The sequence below is a fragment of the Typopeltis vanoorti genome, chromosome 8 (assembly GCF_054136105.1).
Source record: "Typopeltis vanoorti isolate ZY-2024b chromosome 8, IOZ_Tvanoo_1.0, whole genome shotgun sequence".
Classification (NCBI taxonomy): domain Eukaryota; kingdom Metazoa; phylum Arthropoda; class Arachnida; order Uropygi; family Thelyphonidae; genus Typopeltis; species Typopeltis vanoorti.
The window spans coordinates 106,877,906-106,892,032 of NC_143556.1; the positions used below are offsets into that span (position 1 = coordinate 106,877,906).

At 33.2% G+C, this 14,127-nt stretch overlaps 1 protein-coding gene across 2 annotated transcripts in view; it reads right to left on the reverse strand.

The window, feature by feature from the left end:
• The window catches only part of LOC150104252 (uncharacterized), a 125,363-nt gene extending 114,467 nt beyond the window's left edge, over positions 1 to 10,896 (reverse strand). For both annotated transcript variants that reach the window (XM_090396256.1, XM_090396255.1), the window contains exon 1: positions 10,397 to 10,896. The gene's annotated coding sequence lies outside the window, so the exon portion shown is untranslated. The remainder of the gene's footprint in view (positions 1 to 10,396) is intronic.
• Positions 10,897 to 14,127: the final 3,231 nt, after the last annotated feature.

The window sequence follows — 14,127 nt, forward strand, 5'->3', positions numbered from 1 at the left end:
CATATACATAGCATTTTTAATCGAAATATACATTGAAGGACACATTTGTTGAATTCCATCTGGAGATCATCATGACGCCATGAAGATGGTCCAAACTGCATGACGCACGAACTGACTAAGAATGTGCAAATACTTACGTATATACATTAAATCTTGGTTAAAATGCTATATGCTACTTCAGTTTGCTTCATGGGAACTCAAATAGAAGATGATTTTTTCATTCTGTTATGCTCATTTCACTGATGAATATTGAAATGATACGGAAATTATATTCGACAGTGCTCCTCACGATCGTAGACAATGATTTTCTTCGATATTATTTCTTTTTCGATCATCTTTTTTTATAAACAGCAAAGCATGTTTTAAAGAGCGCACTGTTACGGTAAATCAATGTAGAGTAACGCCCGTCCTTTACTAGGTTTATTTTTTCTGTGTGATGGGGAGGTACTCAACAGCTGACTACCATATAACTAACAAGTAGTTTAAATACCTTCCCACAGGCAGAGCATCAGTTCTTTTTATGTTCTATCGAGGATTAATTGTCTAGTCTATAATAATCATTACCATTTGGTATGATTTTCTCCCATTTCCCCCCTTAATTATCATGCTGAGCGCCTATTTGAATTCATAAAGGATCGAATTTGTTGTACAATAGAGAATTTTGAAATCTGTAACTTATTCAACTTGAAGCTTATACATGAAAAGAAATGAAAGTTTTCTTTTTTCTGCACATTAAAAAACTGTACTCGATAGATACAGCTGGTTCTACAACTGAAGAGCTTCTTAAACTTTAAGAGTTTTTCCACATGAGTTTCTTAAGTATACGCGATGGAGCATGCGACTTGGAAAAAAAAAACGTTGAGAGCGCTGATGTTTATACAAAAATCTGTCATATACTTATCAAAGAAGCTCTCATACTAAGAAAGACCCTGCACTTTACCTGTAAAATCTGCGACAACACTTTCTCATAAGATTACTCTGTATATTCTTTTAAAATGATGAATATATTTTAGAAAATGGCATGCACTCCATAGCTACTACTCAGTTCTTAGCAGTGCACACCTTTATTTTATGGTAGCACCTTTCAGCTAAACACTAACAACTTAGTAAACTGAATTTTAAGACAGTCGTGTACTTAACAAATGCGGCGTTGTTCTTTCATAGCCGGCTATTATTGTATTAACCTCAAACGTTAGATAACCTGCTATCATCTCGAAGCAACAACGCTTCACAGCCCATACATCTCGCTCAAAACCCACACACACTTTGTTCCTGTCGGACACTTGTAGCAGGTTCTCAAGTTGCCGGCCTCGTGCCTATATATGGGAATGAGAACGCTCAGCGAGATGCCTGTCCAAGATAAACTGACTCTTGCCCCTTGCCGTTCATTAGCGCTATAGCTTGGATATTGTACAGGAACGGCCAAGCGCGAGCTCTAATAGTTACACATTCTTCGGCTTTGTTATCAATGGAGACTTTTGTATCTTAACAACTCTACACATTCAGGGTCACTAAGAGAGACGAGAGACCTTTTATAAACGGCTCCTTTTTTTTTTAACTGTACGAAAGTCGCAATGTCGATAACATCACAGACAGATTCTTCCATATGGTCCATTGAGTATACGACCACATACGACAACAGTCTGGGACGTCCTTCCATGTATAATTAGTCTCATATGTGATCGAATGTGAATTAAGCTGTATGCCTGTTGTTTACTTAGAATTTCTAAGTAAACAACTTTGTCCAACGTTCTGACTATTATCGCTAATGATAATTATCTTCATTCTAAGTAGATGGAGTTATTAGCCTAGATATATTTACCAAAGTGCATTCCACAAAAGAGTAACCTCATTTTTTCAATAATAAGGAAGCAACCACGCTTTTTTTTTTGTATATATTTACATTAGTCTTTGTTTCAATCAGGACTCTGCAGATAGGTCTTTCCCCTCCTCTCCTCCGAAAATAACTGAGCAAGTGTATATGCAATTTTAAAGGATTACAAATGTATGAATAAAGTTATAAAAATATTGGTTAAAGACAAAAATAAAAATCCGATGCGCATGTAGCAAGTTATAGAATGATTATAATACAGATCATTTCTGGGTAATGCAATGTGCACATATAATTCCATTTTGACTAATTGATATTTTGACATTTGACTAACTTTGAATGCGGGAATCTATTGTAATCATTTTAATGCTTTCAAAATAATGTTAGTTGGACTTATCTTGAGGAAGTATTTTTGTTTTAGCTAATGACATCTCGATAAATTGCAAGTAAAACAACTTCTAAAATTACGAACTGAAAAAAAAAAAAGTGCGATTTACTGTTTAACAATCTTTTGTAGTGATTCCACCTCATAAATATTTTCTGCATGAAGTAGGGAAAGTATTGATTATATTTTTATTATATTCTCCGAAATAAATCTTCGTGATTGGTAAATACTGCTAGGTATACATTTGGATAAATTACATATATTATTTGTATTTTAACCAAGTGGGGAAAACAATTAATCAAAAACCAAAGTTTGTGACAATAATCCTATATTATACATGCTTGTTCCCACTTGTTGCTTCGTTATGTATTTCGGCTTTCATTATACCTATTTAAAAGTTTTAGTGGCCCGAAATGCTTCTCGGGTTTAATTTATTGCCTGTTGAAGACAGGGTTAGAAATACAGTATTGGTAAATGTTTGGAATTATGGCCTATACAACTGACTAGTGTATTAATCTGGTATTAATCAAGCGTATGTTCTCCAATAATTTCGCATGCATGGCGGAAGAAATCACGAATCTAAAAACCATGCGTGTGCGCGCGTAGTGTTCCAGGAACTGGTTTTCTAGAAATGTGCATAAAAAATTGAATAAGATATGCATCAGAACTGTAACTGAAAATAATGGCTGTGTGATTACGTTCGATATTTACATTATCATTCATACTGTATGTGTGTAAATTTGTTTCAAATTTGGTAACATTCAATTTAGTGTAAACTCCAATTACATGACGATTCTTAATTCGTTTTGCCAATCCGTCCGTTCGCAAATTATTCTGGTTGAAGAGATTTTTTTATTAAAATTTGGCATCTGAAATACTTGCAAAAGTTTGCTGAACAAAATAAGCTGCTATGTTATATTACCTGTGCATTTTTAATCGGAAGAAATTTTGGAGTGTAAAGAGATAAATGTGTCCAAATTATATATATATATATATATATCATCTTTATTGGCAAAATGATTCTGCATCGGGTGTATTTTAGTTTTCACGTATCACATAATGATGTCTCTGACAACCAAAGAACTCTATGAAGTAGGGTCATCTCTGTTAAAATCCGTCGAATTGTTTCAATTTTGATTTCATTCGGACTATTTGTAGTAAAACAAACGAGTCCAAATGGAATTATACGTTCACATTGCATTACCCAGAAATGATCTGTGTTATAATAGCTCTATAACTTGCTACATGCGCATCGGATTTTTACAGATACACTTACACTTTATACAGCTTTGGTTAAGTAACTTTCTCGGAGATTCATTTGGTATTCATCGTTGTGAACTACTTTCAAGACTGCTTAATGAAATATCTTTTAAAGATTTCTTTTGTTATAATTCCTCCAGACTGAATGGAAATGAATGAATTTGGTATTCAGGATCATTATTAAAATTTACTGATATAGTTAGGTCATTTTAATGACCAAATTACGTAAAGCAGTTAGAATTGTTGGCATATATAATGTGGAGATAGACATCGCAATATTATAGCAAATTCATAGGCATCATAAGACGAATGTTTTATTGTCATGGAAAGTTTGCTATGGTGAATTTTTTACAGATATTTTAGAAAAGCATTGTGGAACTTTGATACTTTTGGTGGTCATTAATGAACGAATTGTTAAAGCTGTTTACTATAGTGAGAATCGACTAAAATTTTGTTTTCCTAATGTTATCTCTAAATATTGTCCTATTGAAACAAACAAAAATAAATTAAATCATTCGAAAAGGTTAGGGATGATACTGATTAGCGAATTTAATTGAATTCTTTATAAATAGAGCGAGGTACTACTTTGTCAAGTTGCGAAAATTTTTTCGCTAAAGTTTTGTGCGAAAAAAAAAGAGATTGCTCGACAAATTGTAGCATTCAAGGTATCGAATTTCAATAAAAATCACTGCAGGAAGAGCCTGCAAATAATCTGCATACGGAATTAAAGGTATCTAATAATTATATTGTGCGTTTTGAGAAATACAGCTAAAGAGAAATGACGTAATAGTTCAGTATTAGCATTGATAAATAATTGCTTGCGACGAATGAAACTATTTAGAATAAAAAATCATTACTGTTAATTCGATTTCTTGCTTTGACGTAAGACGAAATAATATTATATTAACACAATGTATTCTTATACAATAGGTATAATAGAACCTCGCTCTATATATTTAAAAACTGTTAAACTAAACTTTGGATATGATTACACTAATCGTTTAGAAATTTAGCACTTATTTGTGTGTTATTTATAACTTAACACAATCATGAATAATCACCAACACCGAAGTGTTTCATTATGATTATAATATTCTATTATTATAATCTTATCACACAATTTTAAATTATTCGAAGCATAGTTTTCAATGGCAAAATTTATATTTAAAAATTTGTTTGACAACTACGAGTATAAAAACAGAGAGAAAATATATACATCTAACAAAATAATAACAAAACTTGCAAAAAGGAATTTATAAAGTGTCATTTTGATTAAGATATGTTATTATTCCCTGAGTTATTAATTTCTATTTTTCGCATAATCATAGAAATAGTTTTGTAAAGGTAATAAAGGTATCGGCGTAACATTTATGCAGTGTCCTTTTTTACATCTCGAGAAGTAGTTAAAAACCGGATGAAAGATAAGTAAAATTTATACATGTAAAGCATATATTTATTTCAGAATCAATGAATAGCAAAGAGAATTTCAAAATGCTATTTTTGCACTATGTAAGAATGATTAAAAAAGAAACGTTAACCAAGTAATCATTTCTATACCTATACGAAAAATGCAAATAAAAAATAGAGTAATGACAAATCATAATTTTTTTTACATGGCTGAAGTTCGATTTATTTCCCAAACAATAAAAGAAAACTTGAAAAAAGAAGTTTATTTTGCTTCTTGACATTATATTAAATGCGAAAGATATATACCTCTGATTTTACCTTGAATAATATGGAACTTTATGAAGAAACGTTTTGAGAGTTGAATAACTGAAGATTTACCTTTCGATCTAATTAATAACAAACCATCGTCAAATAATTGAATTTCATAGTGTGAATATTTATAACAAATGCATAACACCAAATCCACAGTTGATTGCAGTTACAATTGGAGAAAATTGCAATTCTTTTGTATGCAATACCGATCTGAGAACTGGAAACTGAGAAGCAATGCTTCCTCCATGGAATTCGTGCAACTGTAGCCTATTATCGTAATTTTGACAACTTCAACACTTTATCAAATTACAATTAAAAAACCTTCTTCAGCGAAATCTGTTGTGATTTTGATCCTTCTCTCTGTTATGCAGATTGATTCCTTCCTGACACCAAACCACGTACTTTTGACTTTCTTAACTTTAGTGCAAGAAGGAGCCATCGACCAAATCACTTAGTATGCAGACACAAGAATATCACAAATTATATGTTTCTGAAATATACTTTAGCATGGCCAATAAAATATTTCTACGTAGCATATTTCAGACAGTTGCAACCACACTATATACCGGACTGAAAGCAATCATTCCGATTCAGTAAAACACACATTATGGCGTGATTAAACATCAGTTAATATATTCTTCAACATTAACGTGTTGTTTCCAAGTAAGTATATGAAAATTGGTATCTCATTCATTATTAATAAATATTACATTAGTTGCCATATACAATGTCACTTTTAAATATGATACAGAAGCATTTCTTATGATAAATTCTTTTTATACCCGTTGCGTTTCGTAGCATGTGCATGAATATTTGATGGATTTATTTGTTTCGGTTCGAAACCCTGCTTTTGTATTTCACCGAATGTATATAAAAACGCCTGACTGCTTAAAAAAAGTTTCTAGAAATTAGTAAAATACTTCAGTTTTTTTTGTTACAAACGAAACGTGAGTGGAAGTTTGTACACAGGAAAAAAAAGTATCTGAGATTTCCCATTAACTCGTGTTCCTTGTTTCAAACAGAAAATATAATCATTTTGATGTTTAACTTCTATAAACCATGATGCCTAAAAGTAGGGTTACCATACGTCCGTATTTATGCGGACATGTCCGCATTTTGAATGAAAATATCATTGTGACAGCACTGGCAGTGTTGAAAAGCTCTTTTCATTAATACGAGCTCAGTGAACCAAGGGAAAAAATTGACTTACCATAGAATCTGTGAAAAGACTTGCTATAGTTAAATTTAATTATAGACATTTTACATGTAAAAATATGTTCGACTATTTGTGTCGAAACAAAGAACTGCTAAAGAAAATGCGGACTAGTGAAACATATGCATGGGCGGCCTGGGCTGCAAAGTAATATATGTAGTGTGATAAGTCTAATTCTTTTTCAAGTAGGCCTACTCTTGTTTCATAAGACTTATGATGACACTTAAAATCTCATATTTTTGTGTGTTCTAATAAGCATACTCATCACATCGAATTAATGAAAAGCTTACAAAGGTAAAGATTTCCAACATATGTATTTATTTTTGTGTTTGTGTCCGGAACGAATTGGTCAGGCGATGGGGTGTCAGCATTTTGGCATTTTAGAATATGGTAACCCTACCTAAAAGTTCATAAGATGTTCACAGTTAAAACGAAGGATGCAAATTTCGTGCATACAAAAATGTTTAATTTTTATTCTGCGTGTAATATCATTGTCACATCACTACTTTAATGCATGTGGTTACGACGACCTGTGACATCACAATGATAAACAGGAAAAAATTGACTTGAGGTTACACGATATCCTCCCTTGCTGATCATATTCCTATCGTTGGTGTTAAGTAAAACGCGTTTGGACTGTGTACGATGCACGCTGCTATTTAATATGTAAGTTGGGAGCATCTGATAATAATACTAATACTAAAATACAACTCACATGCTCCAATACCAATCAAAGGCATAATTTATTAAACGAAAATAAGCGCTGTAAAAATAAATGAAATGTATAAGCCAGTAAATTAGAACCATTAAATGCTCTCTTCTTACTTATTTTAGATTACAAAATGGCCGGTTTTCACATATGTAAAATATTCTATTCTCACTTATCTAAAACCGCTAAAATATTTCTAAGTTCAACAAGAAATATTACGAATGTTTGTTTTAGATATGTATAGAATTTTTTCATAGTTCATCTTAGGCAATGAAAATTTGCCGAATTTTAATCGCATCCCTAAGGACTAGTAAAGTCTCTTGTAAGATATTCCTTTGAAAGAAGATTATAATTACACAGAAGAGACATTCCTACCTGCTTAGAAAAATCTTAGTAGACATCAGCCGATGTGGAAACAAGGCGCACATTCTAGAGGCTGTTGCCCAAATTCACAGACGTCCAAGAAGGTGACCTAGTTGCTTTTCAATGGGAAGAAACATTTCAACACTGGTTAGACTGTTTACAGACTGTGACATCTCTAGTATATGTCTTCATTAGTTCCAGAAGTACAGACTGAATAAATCAACACTCGGAAGGAGATTTTTTGTAGACAGTGGATTTTTTATTATGCTCGTATCTTAGACCATTTTATTTTGATCTCTAGTTCTTTAATTTCCTTTATTAGCATGATACAGTGAAGCTATGTCAATCGGCATTTCTCAAAATATAGCACGCGTGTACAATGATTTGATAAGCAGCTCCCAATAGGAAAGAAAAATGTTTTCAGTTTTCAAATATTTGTAGTTATTTTGTAGGTTTTCTTTTTTTAATGTATCGAACAAATATTATTCTGACTTTTAAGAGCTGTCTTTACATCGTTCATAATCTATCGGTGCGGTGAGTTTTAATGTAAAGCAAGGTGCTTAAATACGATTAAAAAGAAGCGACATGTATCTATTACAATTTTAGACATTTTGATGCTCGTAAACAATTTAGATAAATTCTGAAGCAGCACTAAGAACTTCGGGTGAAAATAACGTATCTGGCGGTTGTATGTATATTGTCTGTCACTGATCTGATTTGCCTGAAGGAAATCCAACTTCGAGGAAGAAAAACTCTCATCTTCGTATGAGACAACTCATTAACTTTGTTTCCAGACTGTTTTTAATAGAAACTAAGATAAGATGGATCAACCTTTATTTCAAAGCTAAACAGCTGCATTTACTTAAGCTGAAGTAAATCTTAAGTCCTAGTTGATATGCTCGTGTTAATTGAAAATTTTGTCTTCAAGATGATTTCATAATTCTTATTTGTTTCATGAAATATACCATCAACTCCTCCGATTACACAGGTCGGTTTTTTTTTTCTTCAAGTAAATGGAAACGTAGGTAATAGAATGGAGGATTGCTCTTTAGCACACAAATGTGTTTACTTCAAACTGAAATAAAGCAGTGTATTTGATTTTTGTATGATAATTTCTGACCAACAACTCTTCAGCAGAGGAGAGCTCAGCACCATCTTATCAGCAATGTTACATTTGTAGATGAAACTACCAGCGCCGTCTTTCGAGTCCCAACGAAAGACGGCGCTGCTCGTTATAACGTCTGATTTTTTTTTTTTTTTTTTTTTTTTTTTTTTTTTTTTTTTTTTCAAAGACAAAAATTTGAATTTTTGAGCTGAAAAAATCCACCATCCTCCACTTAAAGAAAAATACGTGTCTTAACTTTAGCCTTATATGAATAAAGTGAAAAATGTCATAGAAGCAATAATAAAATACAAGACACTATTTAAGTATGAAACTTTCATTATCTCTATACTTTCATTATAATGAAACTTTCATTCTAAGTGAAAAAGTGTGAACCTTTTTATATACACTAAAATGCTTGAGTTCACGACACTCGTAGTACTGTAGCTGTGACTTGCACGCCTCTTGGTTAGAGAGGCGTGCGAGTTACATTGATTTAAAACCTTATATATTTATTGTAAGAAATTTTCTAAGTATTTTTAAGTGAAACTGGTTTATTACATGTCAGGCAGCGATTGCAGTATCCAGAGATCCAGTTTCCTTCCTGAAATAAACAAACTGGCTTGAGAATACACAGGTACATCATGCTTGAGTAACTTCAACACTGATCCAACTAATTATACCTACAGCTGATCGTTTGAAGAGATGTCAGTGACCGGAAAAACAGCTGAAAAGAGGATAGGATCCTATTTTTTAAAAAAAGGCGAAAATTTCTTCCTAAAAAGATTCTTTAGACGGACTGAAACTTTTAACCAGGAATCCTGATTCATTACAGGTAATTAATAATATCTAAGGATGGCTTTAAAGCAGGTTTTCTTTTTTACATCATTTCGTTAAAATTTACTAATTTATTAATGCCAAATAACCAATTTATGAAATATAGTTGGCCGGTATAGTGTTTTTACATCTATTATTTTAACAATTTAACAAGCAGAAACTTTCTCGGTGCAACAAATCTCATACACAAAATAAAATTGACATTCATTTAATTAGGTCAGTTACTTTCAGCACGAGGTAACAGATCGAATTCATATTTAAACTTAAGAATTTGGGCATTTCTTGGAACATAACAGCGCGCGCACACACACACACAAAAAACAACCAACAATTGAAAACTGTTTTCCTATCTTTCATGTTTGCTTAAAGCGTTAACAATATGGGCATCAAAGCACGCTTTTATTTTTACTTTCATATTTTTGGTCTTTTATAATGGGTTATGTTGAACAACTCGTGTCCTTTCGTAGACGAGATGTTACGAAGATCGCTTTTAAGGATATTTTAACTGCAGGTCAATTAGCCGATTTCATCAGTAAGATATTCTTTTCGAAACTCCGCAAACAGACAAACCTGTGAACACATGCATTTGGTAGCATAATACAGTATATTGATGACTTTAACTGCTTGAGGATAATCCTAAAACACAAAAGAACAGTATCTTGGTCTCAGTTGTTTTCTTGAAGCGGGAAACAGAAAATAAGAATGCTTGGTAAATTCTACTCAACTGATGTGATTCAGAATGCAAGGACAGGCGATTTTTAAAAGCGATGAAAATGGAGATAGCCATATCACTGAATATCATGAATCAGAGGGGAGTAATTCTCTTAAATGTATATTCGTGATGATTTTTTTTTTATTACAGAAGCATTTAAATCTTTTCAATAATATGTGGAGTGGCGGTTATGGGTTTCTTGCCTACTTTATTAAAACGCAGCAAAATTAATCTATAATTTAGAACTGTGACAAACTGTACTTACGTTATTAGGAAAGTTCACATATTAAGTCCGTGGTCGTATCAATTTAAACAACACAATGTTTATATCTCTTGTTATCGGAGTCGGATTAAGAAGGTCGCTTCGGTTGACTCGGTAGTCGAGGAAATAATTTTCTCATTTCACAAGGAATAAAAAGACATTCAAGAAATATTGTTAAAGCAGAAAAAATTGCAACTAGGAGTTGAGAAAGGAGCGCGCACATTTTAACACGTAACACATCACGCAGAACACACCCACTGCACTACTACATAGTGTCCCGAAGGGCGAGTAATAGAGAAAACTTGAGACAAATCGCAGTCAACTGACATAGCAGAACTTTCAGAGAGAGAGGCACAACAGAAATGGTGTAAGCTGAGAAGTGGTTAAGCTCGACAGAGCTCGGCCGCGTGCTGCGAGGCCAAGGAACCCTCCCAGCATCTCCTGTCCTGCGCTGGGTGCTGCAGTTATATTTGGAAGGTCTATTTTTAAGGCACGCTAGAAATCAAACGCAATTGACCCGGCAAGCCAGCTTCCATTCGAATACCTCATATCGTTTCTTTGATCCTTCGAAGAATAAATCTGAGAGATAAATAGTGGGAAAACATGCGCACTCATTTGGATGAGGGATGCTATTCATTAGGTTTCTAAAGGGCTCAAAGGGATGCACAACTTCTTTCACAAATAAAGTGCATGCTTTGGCTGCAATCTCTGGAAAGCTTTTTTCGGTTTTTTTTTTTTTTTTTTTTTTTCTCCGTCAGGAGCACGTGGCAGAGATCGCTTTCGTGCGTGCGAACAGCCCTAACCATATAATCTCCTTCATAGGCGTGGTGTTGGTCTCTGCCTACTTGTTTAGCCACGGTGCTGATTTGGTTGATTGTTCGAGATGACTTGACGCTTGATATCAGATTTGCGGTTGGTTCCTGGTGTGACGTCACAATTACGTCGGAATACGGATTGATAGGTTTTATTATGTTGTTTTAGTTCTCATATCAGCACTTGATAAGGATGACATTTTCTCGAAACTGATTGTTAAATAACCATGATATTTTAATAATATCATAGTATGAATAATCAGTATATATTTTAATACAATTAAAGAAAAAAAAGCCTTGAAAAAGCAGTAGTAAAAATAAGCAACTAATTAGAAAAATTGAGCGATAATCTAACATAAAAAGCTTAAACAAATAAAATCAAAGCCAAATCAGTTGAGTATGACCATTTGTATCGAGGAATTTATGAATTCTTAGTTTTATAAGAAACTTAAGAAACTCAGACCAAGCATTGGGCAAGATTCGAAATGTTTTTAATATTTTTCTCTCTTTCCAGTTATAAACGAACTATTATATTATTACAATGTACTGTAATATAATTACAATATACCGTACATTGTAATAATACGGAATTTGCCACACTATTAAAAAGTAGAAACGGGAAAAAAATCAGACATTAAATTCCTATAATAATTTTATGTTTGAAGCATTTATTTTTAATGAAAGATAAATGCTTTTTAATGTGAAGATGTTCTTATTTCACATTCTGAGTGATGGCTAAAATTACAAGGAGAATTTTCATAGCTGTATAAAAGATAATATACTTTCAAACAGAATAAATCATTTTTGCATAAATAATGTCCCTAAGCAGGTTTTAGTTTTTATAACGCCACATCTAAATAATGTCAATTCTCTTTGGATTAAGTTACAATTACGAGAAGTATATTTAAATGCAGTACAAGACACGGTTTTGTTGAAGAAGTCGGTTAGTTGGCAAAATATGAAGGGAAAAATAAAATGTGACAGAAAAGTTGTTTGCTAATCATGTGTTTCCTGTCTCAAATGCTGGGATTTTCTTATGGCGCTATACTCTTGACATATCAACATTAAGAAAGTTCACAGCTATGATGCCAAGTTTGTTATCGATATGTAAAGAGTATATCGCAATCGAGTCTCGTCCTAGTTTGTCAATAACAAACTTGGCAACATCGCCACAACTTTCACTGTGGTATGACACGAGTGTAGCGAGTTTTAACTGTTTTTAACTTTTGGATTTTTTTTTTACCCAGGATAAGTTGTGACGCTCAACTTTAATTTCTTAATAAAAAATAAATGAAAATGTTTTTCTTTACGTTCTGTGCCTTCAGACTTATGGGATATTTTGTATAATAGTTTGAGCCTGCTTCGTCTATAGTAAAAGACTTGTCTGCAGCAAGCTCATTGAGAAAATGGTAACAATAACTCTTCGAGCGACTTCTCAACCACAACTGGAAAACATTGGTGAATTCTTCATAGTCCTCTAAAATAAACCATGTGAATTTGACCTCTTCTCTAAAACAAAAATTAGCCACGTACTCGTATTCGAATTGCCGTTCATGCATATATAATGTTTGGTAAGTGCCTGAGAAAAAGATTTAGCTGGTTAGCGATCATACTAAAATCTCATGTGTCTGAACACATCTTTCAATATCATTGAGTTGATCTTCAAATGTTTGCGGTTTTCTGCTAAACTGTTTGGTTTCACCATGACAATTATCAAAACACAAAGCCAACCACTACATATAGCATGTTCTTATTTCTAGTATGATTTTTTCCACAAGGAGCTGCATACTGAGTTCTCCCGAACCAGTGATACGTAGCAAATTTAACATTTTCAAATTTAATAATTAAAAAAAAAAAAACTTGAAGGAACTGTCTTAAGTATAATGTGACATTTTGAACCAGGAACCGGTGAAGAGGACATTGCGGAAGTTAAGGCTTCATTGTGATAGTGTCCTATCCAAACGAGATATCTGTGAAATATAAAAATAAATAAATAAAGGTAGGTCGAAGGCTCCACTTCAGTTTCATACACTAATTTCTGAGCATAATCTCCCTCCCTTTGAACATATTTTCTTCATCCTTTAACAAGCCGTTGTGGTAAAATATTTCCAGTTGATTTCGGAACTATGTTTACTCCTCTACTTTGACAAATTAGTCATAATCAAAATGGATACCCTTGAGATCGGTTTTTGAAATAAAAAGTCCGATGAAGCCAAGTCCACGTTGTGATAAGGATGACTAACGATCAATTAGAAGATTCACATCTTCTAATTGATCTCTTCAATAGCTATTGACGTGAACGCCCTCGTGATGAGTTATCATGTTGGGAAAGCAATGTCGGTTCATCGGTATGAACACTATTATTTCGATGTTCATTCAACTTTCTCAAGACCTTCACATACTTTTTGTGAATTTATTGTCATTTCTTTCATCATACAGTCAACTTCTATCCCAAAAGACAAATCAGAAGGCGCCTTCTGGTGGAAGGTAGGTCGTTCCTTCCACCACAAAGTTCTGGACTTTTTGTGCCCTTCCGTATGTGATAAGGGTGGCTTGAAATCGGAGGTGAATTTCAATAGCATACTCAAAATTCTTACGCTGTTTTACACGCTCCGACAACTTTTAAAAACACTCGCCCTTTGTGTACATGATGATAACAATGTGAGAATTAACTTTGACGGTATACACCACTATGCTAAACTGTGGCGGAGGATGAAGAAAAAAACAAGACTAGCCGTTTCAAGACCAGTTGCACTCTTAGTGCAGGAAGAATTTTGTGACCCCCCCCACCTCTTACATTCAGCAGTATTAGGGATAATTAAGAAAACTACTCAAAGAGATAAATATTTCTACTTGACTACATTCTAAAAACGTGGAGAGAAAAAACTGCAAATTTACAAATTCAGATTAATCTCAGGAAGA